The sequence below is a fragment of the Hyperolius riggenbachi genome, chromosome 11 (genome assembly GCF_040937935.1).
Source record: "Hyperolius riggenbachi isolate aHypRig1 chromosome 11, aHypRig1.pri, whole genome shotgun sequence".
Taxonomy (NCBI): domain Eukaryota; kingdom Metazoa; phylum Chordata; class Amphibia; order Anura; family Hyperoliidae; genus Hyperolius; species Hyperolius riggenbachi.
In genome coordinates this window covers 22,260,260-22,275,282 of record NC_090656.1, presented here as the reverse complement: position 1 = coordinate 22,275,282, position 15,023 = coordinate 22,260,260, and the positions used below count along the sequence as shown (strand labels likewise).

General features: G+C 45.5%; 1 long non-coding RNA gene across 2 annotated transcripts in view; it reads right to left on the bottom strand.

The window, feature by feature from the left end:
• The window catches only part of LOC137538712 (uncharacterized), a 921,113-nt gene extending 906,502 nt beyond the window's left edge, over positions 1-14,611 (bottom strand). For both annotated transcript variants that reach the window (XR_011024864.1, XR_011024865.1), the window contains exon 1: positions 14,536-14,611. This is a non-coding gene — a long non-coding RNA (uncharacterized lncRNA). The remainder of the gene's footprint in view (positions 1-14,535) is intronic.
• Between the last annotated feature and the right edge of the window lie 412 nt (positions 14,612-15,023).

Here is a 15,023-nt window from a genome sequence, read left to right as displayed (position 1 = left end):
AGATGTTATTTAGTATATATAAGAGATTCCTGTGTACACATCATATATACAGTCACAATCAGATATGTATATCTGACCTTAAAAATACGGGGACTGCTTTATTGAAGCAGCACAAGTAACTAATTTTGATTGGTTTATTTCATTTTTGTGGACTAAGCATAGCTATTACTGTATATATACTGTATAAATACATTATTTTTAATGACTATTATCTGAGAAATAGAACATTTTATCATATTTTCTATTTTAATTACAGTTACAAATTCATTAGGAGTCGGAGTCGGTGCATTTTTTCCCGACTCCGACTCCAGGCACCCAAAATTGCCCGACTCCACGACTCCGACTCCACGACTCCGACTCCACAGCCCTGCTCAAAAGATCATTATCTGCAAAAGATCTGATCCTGCAATAGATCCATTCCTGCAAAATGCATTCATAGTCTATGAGATCTGCAGATCCTCATACACACCTGGTTTAACAGACAATCATCTGCAGATCAGATCCACCAGGATGGATTTTCAGATCTGCAGATGATTGCCAGATATGCAGATGAAGTCTGTTAAACAAGGTGTGTATGAGGATTTGCAGATCTCATAGACTATGAATGCATTTTGCAGGAATGGATCTTTTGCAGATACTGATCTTTTGTGTCTGTACAGCATCTTTGTGTGCAGCATCTCGCAAAGATTTTATCTGATGTGGAGTGTAGCTCCATAGAATAGACTGTGTAGGTATGGCTCTCATACTACATGGAAGGGGGTAAAATTGGTCTGTGACCTTGCATTTTCCAAAGACTTTTATCTCAAGTGTGTATGAAGCATTTTTGTGGACTAAGCATAGCTATTACTGTATATATACTGTATAAATACATTATTTTTAATGACTATTATCTGAGAAATAGAACATTTTATCATATTTTCTATTTTAATTAGTTACAAATTCATTAGGAGTCGGAGTATTTTTTTCCCGACTCCGACTCCAGGCACCCAAAATTGCCCGACTCCAACTCCACAGCCCTGTGTGCTACCGCTCTTATAATCTTGGAGACAGGAATAGCTGAGCAATCCAAGAAGGCTTTATAAAAAAAAAAAAAATCGCCAGCCCCCTCCTCCTCTCCCAATGGCTATCCGTGCTGCACATGTCCAGTAGCGCAAATGCACGGACACAGGGCTAGGCGATGCAGCACCACTTTAGGATTATTATATAGGATAGCATCAGTAAATACAGTACAGTATACAAATGTCCAACAGTCCAGAGGGTAGTTTTATGCAGAGAGTTTATCTCAAAATTTATATTTTAACTGGAAAAGTTGGAAGCTGTCATATACCGGAAAATTCGGTAAACCTGTAGAGAAAATAAGAATCCCTGAGGGCTACTTAAAGAGAAACTCCAACCTAGAATTGAACTTTATCCCAACCAGTAGCTGATACCCCCTTTTACATGAGAAATATATTGCTTTTCAAAAACAGACCCTCAGGGGGGGCTGTATGACTGATTTTGCGCTGAAATCCCTCCCACAAGAAGCTCTGTGTACCGCGGTACTCTGGGCAAACTGCCACAATGTAACAATATTCACAGACAGGAATTAGCTGTTTACAGCTGTCTCTAACAGCCAAAACAGCTACCAGCAGCTACATAACCTGCCCACAGTAAAAATGTCACCATGTAATATGTGTCAGAATGTAAATCGGGGAGAGGAAAGATTTTACAATGAGCAAACACTGACTAAATCATTTATACATAATTATTGTAAGAAATGAAGCACTTTTTTATTACATTATTTTCACTGGAGTTCCTTTTTAACTCACATGCGCAGTAGACCCAGACTGACGCGACTGAAAAAAAAAAAAAGTTACCTGGCGCTTCTGCCAGCCCCCTGCAGCCTCCCTGTGCCCTTGACGTCTCTGCATGATCCTCCAATCCCCCACAGTGGCTACGTTTTGTTACCGCCGACTTGCAAGTCGATGGCCACTGCGCCTGCCCTGCCCTGTTCCTGGGCGCCCTCGCTCCCGTTGCTAGGAGAGTCCTGTGAAGGACGCTCCTGGCGAGGGGAACGCAAACGACACGCGCAAAGGCAGTGGCCGTCGACTTGCAATAAGGAAACTTAACCGTAGCGGGGGACCGGAGGATCATTCAGAGATGGCACGGGCACAGGGAGGCTGCAGGGGGCTGGCAGAAGCCCCAGGTAAGGAAAACCCATTTTTTTAAAGTCATCACAGGTTTCGTTTAAAGGACCACTATCGTGAAAAAAGTAGGCAGTTAAAACCTGACAGAACCGACAGGTTTTGGGCCAGTCCATTTCCTCATGGGGGGATTCTCAGGGTTTTCTTTGATTTCAACAGCATTTCCTGAACAGCAGTTTAACTGTGAAAACAGCAAGATACCAGCCAGCCTCCCTACTCACTTGCACACAATTTTGTCAGATTTAGATTTTGCAACTGCCTTTCAGGAATTGCTGTTTAAAACAAAGAAAACCCTGGAGAATCCCCCATGAGGAGATGGACTGTTCAGTTCTGACAGATTTTAACTGCCTACTTTTTTCACGATAGTGGTCCTTTAAGTGGGGGGCGAAGGCGAGGGAACTAGAATTCTTCTGGTCTTCAAAAGCCTTCTTTATAAGTCATTTCCGAGTGAGTCCACACCCCGGCAATGGCGGTTCCTCCACTGAGCTGATCCTTCAAGGCTGCTGTGATGAAAGACAGATCGCGTCAATCCGAGACCATATTAAAGTTCAAAGACGCAGAATGAGGCTCTGCGCTCCACTCCTCCAGGCTGAGGAAGTGCAATTCGTCATCGACGTTCGGACATTATGCATTACTTAAGAAATTCCTCTTCCATGTAATTAGTCTGCTCTTAAGGCCGGGGATACTTCTGAAACGTTGCCAGCGCGCCTTTAATGAAATTCGCTCTTATTTCAATCGCCGGATGACATTTTGACAGGCTTAGCTGCTTTAAATTGCTGTAGTATTTAGGTTTTACGGCGGACTTCTGACAGGTCGCGGGAAAATATTTATTTATTTTTAATGAAAAGCGCGGGGAGCTCCCCGGCGGATTGTTCAAAGTTTCAAAGGGTCAAATACTTCTAGAGAGATCTGGGAAGGGAGCTGGATTCCACGCTGTAAAATAATGGAGAAACAGCGATAGTGTGAGGGGAAAGAATAAGTGATAAATGGACTCTTGTTTTATCTAAAAGCATTTCTTAAGGAGTTGCAGCGTTCGCAAGGTTGCGCGATCCATTTCATTCCTTGATTGCGTGGATCCATGGCTGCCCACGAATGGAAAGGGCCAGGCTATTGGGAAGACACTGCATATGATCATGGGCGGCCCTACACTGGGGCACTGCCCCTCCCCTTGGGTGTCACTGTGCCCCTCTGAAAGGGGTTATGTGGCCCTTTTTCAAAATGCAATATAAATGAAGAGATGTGTACCTTTCATAAGGACAAATCTTTTTTCCCTTGTCTTGTTTAGAAACGGCTGTGCTGTCTCTCCTGCTCCTTTCTAATTATTCGTAGTTAGATGAATATTATGCTGTAGGAAGAGGCAGACAGTCTAGCAGCTGTTCCTCCCTGCTATCTGCCTCTCCCTCCCCCTGCTGCACGTCATCTGATGAGTCATCCCTGACTTTCTGCAAGCTCCAGCTAGCAGGGGGAAGATCTACCTAGCTCCAGTGAGGCTGACAGCAGGGAGGAGATCTGCCTCGTGTGGATTCAGCTCAGCTCTCCTGCACAGCAGTACAGGGAGACTGTGTACTGACCCGGAAGCACTTTACATTGCAGCCATCTTGCCCAAAGGTTTAAAAGTTATATTTTATCAATTAAGTTATTTATTGGCACCGGGAAGTGACAAAAATAACAGTAATATGTTTATTTTAATGTGCTTTAAATTCATCACAGATCTTCTTTAATGTCCCCCTTCCCACTCACTAGCATGCAGTTAAAGGACACCCGAGGTGAAAATAAACGAATGAAATAAACAATTGTATCTATCCTTCTCCTAAAAATGACTTTTTAAGATGTTCCACAATTTTATTTTATATTTAAATCTACTTTTTTGGTTTTTACTGTTTTATGGTTTTTGCTCAATGACACATTCATTGAATTATGCCAGAGCTAAAATATATGAACTATTGACCCTTTTTATCTCTTTCCTGCTCTCAGAAGCCATTTTCTGCTAGGAAAGGTGTTTTATAGTAGTCATTTCTTATCAGTGAGGATCACACTGTAGTCTGACACAGTCCTGACTCAGCAACAGCCACTTCCATACCTGATGTTTAACTCTTTCAGGCAAAGGAAAAAAGGAGTTATTTGTGTGCTAGGCACTGTACATACACATGTCTATCTCATCATGTCACCTGTCACCTCGGGTATCCTTTCACTGCTTCCAGAATCAAGCAGCAGACACTAAACAGGATAGGGTCTGTAAAAAACATTCCATGTCAGCCTTAGTCTATGTAGGCATTACGTAAACAGAGGGTCTTCTCTATTTTCCATAAATACCCCACAATCCTTGCAAGCTCCCTTGTACTGTAAATAATGTTTATGGATGACACTTATATTAACCACTTCACCACTGAGGGGTTTTACCCCCTGACCACCAGAGCAATTTTCACCTTTCAGCGCTCCTTCCATTCATTCGTCTATAACTTTATCATTACTTATCGCAATGAAATGAACTATATCTTGTTTTTTCCGCCACCAATTAGGCTTTCTTTAGGTGGGACATTATGCCAAGAATTATTTTTTTCTAAATGTGTTTTAATGGGAAAATAGGAAAAATGTGGGGAAAAAAAAAATTATTTTTCAGTTTTCGGCCATTATAGTTTTTAAATAATGCATGCTACTGTAATTAAAACCCATGAAATTTATGTGCCCTTTTGTCCCGGTTATAAAACCGTTTAAATTATGTCCCTATCACAATGTTTGGCGCCAATATTTCATTTGGAAATAAAGGTGCATTTTTTTCAGTTTTGCGTCCATCCCTAATTACAAGCCCATAGTTTATAAAGTAACAGTGTTATACCTTCTTGACTTAAATATTTAAAAAGTTCAGTCCCTAAGGTAACTAATTATGTATTTTTTTTAATTGTAAATTTTTGAATTTTTTTTTAATTACAAAAAAAAAAAAAATGGGGAGTGTGGGAGGTAATGAGTTAATTTTTTGTGTAAAAGTCATTTATTTGTATGTGAAAAATGTGTAGGGTGTAGTTTACTATTTGGCCACAAGATGGCCACAGTAACTTTTTGCTTTATTGCGACCTCCAAGCCTCCTTCCGGAAGCTTGGAGGAAGAATAAGGAGGCTGGACACGTGAGTTTCTTCTCACAATGATCGCGCTGCCCATAGGAGAGCAGCGGGTCATTGTGGGGCTTAGATCAACGAACGGGAATGGATTTTCCCGTTCATTGATCTCCGGGCGAGCGGGCGGCGGCGGTTTTACTAGCGGCGGGCGGCGTGTTTACGAGCGGGAGCGCGGACAGCGTCGGGAACGCGGAAAGTACGTGTTTCTCCGTCCCTGGTTTTTAAAGGATGGAAAAAGGGGCGGAGAAATACGTACGCGCGGGGGTAAAGTGGTTAAGCAAAAAATCTCACTACTTCCTTCTGATTGTATTTTCTAACAGTGTCAGTCAATAGGCATAAAGTCTGAAGAAGGCTTAAAGGCTGAACGCTTGCTGTTTTTCTTTTAAATTAGCCTATAAACTAAAACTTGTATTTTATAGACAGGAAGTTTTAAATCAGGATAATAATCCTGAATCAAAATTTCAGTAAAATACAAGCTCTAATCTCCAGCAATGCTTAGTTACTAAGATAAGGAGTTATGCACACAGTGTTTCTCTCCATCCTGCTTCTTACTCCTCTCCTTGCTTGTAGAGTCATCAGACACAGGCTGGGGGCTGGAATGATTTGTCTGTGATCTGTCCGCACAGGAGCAGCTTGCCAGCAAGTAAGGATAAAAGGGAACCCGAGGTGAGAGCAATATTTAGGCCGACATATTTATTTCCTTTTAAACAATGCATATTACCTGGCTGTCCTGCTGATCCTTGGCCTCTAATACTTTTAGCCATAGACCCTGAACAAGCATCCTGCAGATCAGGTATTCTGAGTTTCTGACTCGGGTTTTACTGGATTAGCCCTATGCTCGTTTCAGGGTTCTGACTCAGGCACTACTTATACCAGAAATCAACAGGACTGTCAGGCAACTGGCATTGTTTACAAGGAAATAAATATAGCAGCCTCCATATACCTCTCACCTCGGGTTCACTTTAAAGCATACCAGGCATTGAGCCAAGAAACATCTTTTCTTCAATAATAGCACCATCATTTGGACAATCTGCTCTGCTCAAAAGCCTCCGAGTTCTGTTTGTGATGTTTACATTTGGTTTCTATCATTGCTGAGCTAGTTAACAGTAATTTTATTACCCGAGTTAAGCAAAAAAGCTCGCCATACAAACATTGATTTTGGTCACTTAAATGGGCCCCACCAGCCAGCCATTGTGCCCCCTTTGTGTCCCCCCCCCCCCCCCCCTTGATCCTCCTTGAGCCGTAATGACTTATCAGGGATGTAAATTCAGTTGTTTTGTCACATTGCATTAGAGGTTAAATCACTTTACAGCACTATGTTATGGTTGTTGACGTATCAATTGTGTATTATAGGACACCCGAGGTGAAAATAAACAAATTAAATAAACAATTGTATCTATCCTTCTCCTAAAAATGACGATTTAAGATATTCCACAGTTTTATTTTATATTTAAAGCAAACTGAATGTAAAAAAATAAATAAATAAATAAAAAAAAAAAAAAAAAGAAGAAGTAGCTGGCGGCAGGAGAACGGAGGAATCATTGAGGACCGGCGCAGGACAGGAAGGCTGCAAGGGGCTGGCGGAAGCCCCAGGTGGATGAAATGGCTTGTTTGTTTTTATATTCAATTCCGCTTTAAATCTACTTTTTCATTTTTTACCGTTTTATTGTTTTTGCTCAATGACACATTCATTGTAGTATGCCAGAGCTAAAATCTATGAACTATTGACTCGTAGCCATTTTCTGCCAAGAAAGTGTTTTATAGTTGTAATTTCTTATCAGTGAGGGTCACACTGTAGTCTGAGCCAGTCCTGACTCAGACATGAACTGCCCCTTACATACCTGATGTTTAACTCTTTCAGGAAGAGAAAGAAAAAAAAGTAACACAGGCTAGTTATTAGTGTGCTAGGCACTGTACGTACACGTCTATCTCATAATGTTACAGGTCACCTCGGGTATCTTTTAATTAAAGAACGGAAATAGAACTCCGCCATAGCCCCCAGCGCCTGCACAGTTCGCCTGGCCACTGGTGCAAGTCGGGAGCTCCCTGCCATGTCCTCGCTCGCGGTGGGCTTCCGAACATCCAGCATGCGGGCGCACATGACTGGCAGAGGTGCATGAGATGCCGCACCTAATCAGTACAGGCGTCAACCGACGCGGCCTCCTGCACTTCTGCCAGTCATGTGTGCCCGCACGCTGGACGTTCAGGAGGCAGCCATGAGCAAGGATGTGGCAGAGAGCTCCTGACTTGTACCAGTGGCAAGGCGAACTGCGCAGGCACTGGGGGGTACAACGGAGTTGCATTTCCACCTTTTAGGCCCGTTCTCGCTTGGGCGGTTAGCGGGTGATTCCCACAAATCGCTGAAGCGCTAGCGCCATATTAACCTTATGGCAGTGGTCTCACTGCCGCCGATCACGGGTGTTTCGCGATTAGTGGCAATCTCAAAACGTGTTCCCGGAAGTAGTACAGGGCCAGAATGCTCATAGAGATTTGCTGGAGAGCTGTTTGCTAGCATCTCTACCCGCCTCCTGTGAGCTTCCTCCAATCAGAAGCTAAGCTGCGACCTGGGAGGTACTTCCTGGGTCACGGCTTAGCTTCCGCTTGGAGGAAGCTCACAGGAGGCAGGGTCAGAGGCAGGGGAGCGCACATTGAATAACATACAGAAGGTAAAGATTAGCGACAAGGAAACTGTCGCTAGATGGGCGCTTTTTACACAGGACATGCCTCTGTGGTCTCTTAAGATTTAAAATACCCGCCTCTGGTTCTCTTTAAAGAGACACTTAAGTCAGAAAAAAAATAAAGAGTTTTACTCACCTGGGGCTTCTACCAGCCCCCTGCAGCAGTCCTGTGCCCTCGCAGCCACTCACTAATCCTCCGGTCCCCCGCTGCCAGCTAGTTTCGTTTTTGCCGACAGGCCTGTCAGGATTGGCCACGCGTAGCTTTTTCTGCATTCCCGACTGTAATTAGCGCTATTGTGGGCCGCAACGCATACAAAAAAATACTCGTTGCCGCATTACGCACGCATAGATATGCGCCAACGCATATTTTTGTACGCGTTGCGGCCCGCAATAGCGCTAATTGCAGTCAGGAATGCGGAAAAAGCTACGCGCGGCCAGTCCTGACGGGCCTGTCGGAAAAAACGAAACTAGCTGGCAGCGGGGGACCAGAGGATTAGTGAGTGGCTGCGAGGGCACAAAACTGCTGCAGGGGCTGGCAGAAGCCCCAGGTAAGTAAAACTAATTTTTTTTTCTGACTTAAGGTTCACTTTAAGTGTGAATGGGCCCTTAAGGTGCCCAAACATCTAGCTATCTATACATGGGCAGATTGACCAAGAGACAGATCTCTCTCCGATCAAATCTGATCACTGCGAGATTTGTTGACTGCCCTTACACCACAGGCCGTACACCCCATACACCCAGGCACACTGTACAGACATGGGTGCCTATGGTGGAGTTCTAAAGTTGAAGAGAAATCGAGAGCCTAATATGGTGTAGTATGTCAAAATTGATTGGATAAATGAAACAGTGAGATGGTAATACTCACAAACACGGGTTACCACCTTGGTAACCACTCATTAGGCAGGTGAGGAGATTAGACCTGTCCTCACTCAGGATTAAGAAGTCGCTCTCTGGAGATAGGAAGAAAGGGGGTAGATCACCCCTCCACTCGGGGTGGACTCAAATATATTGGTAGGTGAACAGAGGCGCCAGAAGGATAAAAGTACATACAAAATTTTAAAAAATTGCTGGGAGGAAGTGGTGGACTCGCCTCCGTTAAAGTAGACACCAAGGACTGTAAATATATAGATATACACATTTATTGAAAATACCCCAAAGATGCAACGCGTTTCGCGGGCACAGCCCACTTCTTCAGGCAATAAGCAGGGGATAAACAACATTAATTCAGTTATAGCAAGCAGAGCGCCTCTGCGTTGCATCTTTGGGGTATTTTCAATAAATGTGTATATCTATATATTTACAGTCCTTGGTGTCTGCTTTAACGGAGGGGAGTCCACCACTTCCTCCCGGCAATTTTTTAAAAATGTTATGTACTTTTATCCTTCTGGCACCTCTGTTTACCTACCAATATACAGTGGGTTGCAAAAGTATTCGGCCCCCTTGACGTTTTTCACATTTTGTAATATTACTGCCACAAACATGAATCAATTTGATTGGAATTCCACATGAAAGACCAAAACAAAGTGGTGTACACAGGAGAAGTGGAACGAAAATCATACATGATTCCAAAAAAATTTTACAAATAAATTACTGCAAAGTGGTGTGTGCGTAATTATTCGGCCCCCTTTGATCTGAGTGCAGTCAGTTGCCTATAGACATTGCCTGATGAGTGCTAATGACTAAATAGAGTGCACCTGTGTGTAATGTGAAACGTACCTGCCGGCCACAGAGGGTGCTTTATATCATACGGGGAGTCCAGTGCAGTGAGAGGCCCATCACACCTTACAAAGTCCAATCTGTAGTAACGATCCACATAGGACGCAACCCTTCAAGGAATGATTTCCAACAAAATATTTATTTGTGCATAGCGGTCATACAGCATACAGATAAGCATGTGTGCTTATCTGTATGCTGTATGACCGCTATGCACAAATAAATATTTTGTTGGAAATCATTCCTTGAAGGGTTGAGTCCTATGTGGATCGTTACTACAGATTGCACCTGTGTGTAATCTAATGTCAGTATAAATACAGCTGCTCTGTGAGGGCCTCAGAGGTTGTCTAAGAGAATATTGGGAGCAACAACACCATGAAGTCCAAAGAACACACAAGACAGATCAGGGATCAAGTTATTGAGAAATTTAAAGCAGGCTTAGGCTACAAAAAGATTTCCAAAGCCTTGCAACATCCCACGGAGCACTGTTCAAGCGATCATTCAGAAATGGAAGGCGTATGGAACAACTGTAAACCTACCAAGACAAGGCCATCCACCTAAACTCACAGGCCGAATAAGGAGAGCGCTGATCAGAAATGCAGTCAAGAGGCCCATGGTGACTCTGGACGAGCTGCAGAGATCTACAGCTCAGGTGGCAGACTCTGTCCATAGGACAACTATTAGTCATGCACAGTACAAAGTTGGCCTTTATGGAAGAGTGGCAAGAAGAAAGGCATTGTTAACAGAAAGCATAAGAAGTCCCGTTTGCAGTTTGCCACAAGCCATGTGGGGGACACAGCAAACATGTGGAAGAAGGTGCTCTGGTCAGATGAGACCAAAATGGAACGTTTTGGCCAAAATGCAAAACGCTATGTGTGGCGGAAAACTAACACTGCACATCACTCTGAACCCAACATCCCCACTGTCAAATATGGTGGTGGCAGCATCATGCTCGGTGCTCCGGGGGGGGGGGGTTATCTCTTCAGCAGGGACAGGGAAGCTGGTCTGAGTTGATGGGAAGATGGATGGAGCCAAATACAGGGCAATCTTGGAAGAAAACCTCTTGGAGACTGCAAAAGACTTGAGACTGGGGTGAAGGTTCACCTTCCAGCAGGACAACGACCCTAAACATAAAGCCAGGGCAACAATGGAATGGTTTAAAACAAAACATATCTATGTGTTAGAATGGCCCAGTCAAAGTCCAAATCTAAATCCAATCAAGAATCTGTGGCAAGATCTGAAAACTGCTGTTCACAAACGCTGTCCATCTAATCTGACTGAGCTGGAGCTGTTTTGCCAAGAAGAATGGGCAAGGATTTCAGTCTCTAGATGTGCAAAGCTGGTAGAGACATACCCTAAAAGACTAGCAGCTGTAATTGCAGCAAAAGGAGGTTCTACAAAGTATTGACTCAGGGGGCCGAATAATTACGCACACCCCACTTTGCAGGTATTTATTTTTAATGTTTGGAATCATGTATGATTTTCGCTCCACTTCTCACATGTACTCCACTTTGTATTGGTCTTTCACATGGAATTCCAATAAGATTGATGCATGTTTGTGGCAGTAATATGACAAAATGTGGAAAACTTCAAGGGGGCCGAATACTTTTGCAACCCACTGTATGGTGGAGTTCTATTTCCGGATCACGGATGCCAATCTCGGGGGGGGGGGGGGGGGGGGTTATGCATCATGAAAGGTATTTACTATTATTTCCTCTCTGTCACCTTGTGAGTCCTTTAAAAGAAACAGGAGATAATATAGAGAAAACGAGATCTACTTACCCCGGGCTTCCTCCAGCCCCTGGCAGCCAATATGACCCTGCCACAGCTCCGTTGTCCTGAGGTCCCCTCCATTGGAGATGCTGACTTTGCCAGGTCAGCATCCTCTGCGCGAGCACCGCTCCCGCTCACACGGTCTGCAGAACTACTGCACATGCGCAGTATACTCTGAACCACGTCAGCACGGCTGCCTCGCGCACAGGGGCAGAAGATCCAACCTGGCGGAGGGGACACCAGGACAACGGAGCTGTGGTAAGGGACATATCGGCTGCCAGGGGCTGGAGGAAGCCCCGGGTACGCAGATCTCATTTTCTCTATATTGCCTCATGTTTACTTTAACCTCTTGAGGACCATGGGCTTAACCCCCCCCTAAAGACTAGGCCATTTTTCCCTAATTGCGCCACTGCAGCTTTAAGGCTTCGCTGCAGGGCCGCACAACACAGCACATAAGTAATTTCCCCCCCCCCCCCCCTCATCTCCCCACCAACAGAGCTTTCTCTTGGTGGGGTCTGATCGCTCCCTCAATGTTCATTCATTTTTTGTAAATATTTTTCTATTTATTTTTTTTAAATAAAAATGCTCCTTTTTCTTTATTATTTTTACCCCCCCCCCTCCCCATCAGCCAATTAAAGGGATACTTAAGTCAAAAATAAAAAATGATTTTTACTCACCTGGGGCATCCCTCAGCCCCCTGAAGCTGTTTGGTGCCCTCGCAGCCTCGCCCCGATCCTCCTGTCCCCGCCGGCGGCTACTTTCGGGTTCAGGGACAGCCGCCGACAGGCTGGGAACGCGAGTGATTCTCCGCGTTCCCAGCTGCTATATCACCCTCTATGCTGCTATAGCATATATGTTATACGCTATAGCAGCATAGAGGGTGATATAGCGGCAGGGAACGCGTAGAATCACTCGCGTTCCCAGCCTGTCAGCAGCTGTCGCGGAACGTGGAAGTAGCCGCCGGCGGGGACAGGAGGATCGGAGCGAGGCTGCGAGGGCACCATACAGCTTCAGGGGGCTGAGGGATGCCCCAGGTGAGTAAAAATCATTTTTTATTTTTAAATTAAGTATCCCTTTAAAGCAATCGGCCTTTTATAGGCTTCAGCTTATCACAGCGGACCACTCCTGTGTCCCCAGGTGGCCAGCCATGTCACACAGCTGTCCCTAGTACAGTGTACTGTGTTAATAGACGGCGGATTCACCGTCTATCAGTCTCCGAGCAGCAATCGCCGCTGGTAGACTGAAGACGGAGCGGAGCTCTGTCATACAAGCGGAGATGCGCGCGCACCGGCGCACTCAATCTCCTGCAAAGTGCAAACCACGCCCCAAGGACTTTATGCTGATTGGCGTTAGGGGTTCTTGGGGCTGGCGCCACATGCACACCCTTCAGCGTGACGCGGTCGCCTAGTGGTTAACCTCCTTGCCATTCTAAAAAATCCGGCAAGGAGGCAGCGCCGCACTTTTAAAAAATATTTTTTTTTAAATCATGTAGCGAGCCCAGTACATGATAGCCACTGAGCGGCGGCATCCCCCCACCCACTCCGATTGCCTTCATCGATCAGAGTATGCAGAAAATCCCGGTGAGAACGGGATTTCCTGCAGGGCTTCCCCGGTCGCCATGGCGACCGGGCGGGATGACGTCACCGACGGGGGAATCCCGATCCGCCCCTTAGTGCTGCCTGGCACTGATTGGCCAGGCTGCGCAGGGGTCTGGGGCGGGGGGGGGGGCGGCGCGGCGGGTAGCGCCGAATCGGCGGCGAGCGGCGGCGATCGCGTACTACATGCAGCTAGCAAAGTGCTAGCTGCGTGTAGGAAAAAAAATTATGCAAATCGGCCGAGCGGGGCCTGAGAAATCCTCCTGCGCAGGTTACCCTGAACTGTGTTCGGGATAACCGGCAAGGAGGTTAAGGCTCTAATGATGGGCGGTAGGGATTGGTAGATTCTAGTGGCAGGTGGGTAGTAATAGTCCAATTTTAACAGCAGGCAGATGGGGATTAATAGATTCTAGTGGCAGGCAAGCAGCAGCAACAAGTTGTGGGCAACAATTAGCATACCTCCCAACTTTTTGAGATGAGAAAGAGGGACACTTAACCTCCCTGGCGTTCTATTAAGATCGCCAGGAAGGCTGCGGGAGGGTTTTTTTTTTTTTAATAAAAAAAAAACTATTTCATGCAGCCAACTGAAAGTTGGCTGCATGAAAGCCCACTAGAGGGCGCTCCGGATGCGTTCTTCTGATCGCCTCCGACGGCCAGAAGTAACACGGAAGGCCGCAATGAGCGGCCTTCCGTGTTTCGCTTACCTCATCGCCATGGCGACGAGCGGAGTGACGTCATGGACGTCAGCCGACGTCCTGACATCAGCCGCCTCCGTTCCAGCCCTTAGCGCTGGCCGGAACTTTTTGTTCCGGCTACGCTGGGCTCAGGCGGCTGGGGGGACTCTCTTTCGCCGCTGCATGCGGCGGATCGCCGCTGAATGCGGCGGATCGCCACACTCCAGCGGCGATCAGGTAGCACACGCAGCTGGCAAAGTGCCGGCTGCGTGTGCTGCTTTTTATTTGAGCCAAATCGGCCCAGCAGGGCCTGAGCGGCAGGCTCCGGCGGTACTGGACGAGCTGAGCTCGTCCAGAACGCTCAGCAGGTTAAGCCACACCCCTGATCACGCCCCAGACACACCCTCTAGTCACGCATACCTTAAAGATTTCATAAGAAAAATGTTGTTTTATAATTCAAACCACACTGGTTCTTTCTATCCTGGTTCATTTTCCTTCATAGTAACATTCTAAAATTAGTAATATATCAATTTAAAGGATCGCAATAAAGTTAATCTAACACATTTTATAGTAAATAAATATAGATTTACATAAAAAGAGAGGCAAAGTCCTGAAAGAGGGACAAACGAGGAGGACAGAGGGACAGGGCTCCCAAAGAGGGACTGTCCCTCCAAAAGAGGGACAGTTGGGAGCTATGAATTAGTGACAGCAGGTACTGTGTTGACAAGTGGAAGCTAGTGCGTCACAACTAGTGGGTGAGTAGTAGGTGCCAAGTTGCTGTTATAATGAGTGGATCTTCCACCTACCTCTCTGCTTCCTCTCCTCCTCCCCACTTTCACCAGGCCTCCTCCAGCCTCCTGGGCTCAGCACTGCAGAAACAACGTCATGTATGGCTGGCAGGAGAGGTTCAGCTTCACACACCCATCCGCACTGCTGCCACCTGCTGTCCATACAGTGTAGAGCCAGCCAGCTACTGATTGGCCGCTTGAAAGCTCTACAGGTGTCCACACTTTTTCATCTTGTGAGCTACTTCAAAAAAAAAAAAAAAAAGATTGAATTTGAAAATGATCTAGCAGTGAGTTACGCTACGTACACACATGCGACAACGATCGTTCGTTGTCAACGACGAACGAACTTTTAATAGATGAAAGAACGACCTAAGTAAAGTTAGTTTTAAAAGGTGTGTAACGATCAGGTCGTTAGAACGAACATTACATCACGTAAAAGTAACTATTGCGCCTGCGCATAAAAATGAGAATTTTCATGGAGAAATAGCGAAATGCGCATGCCAAGC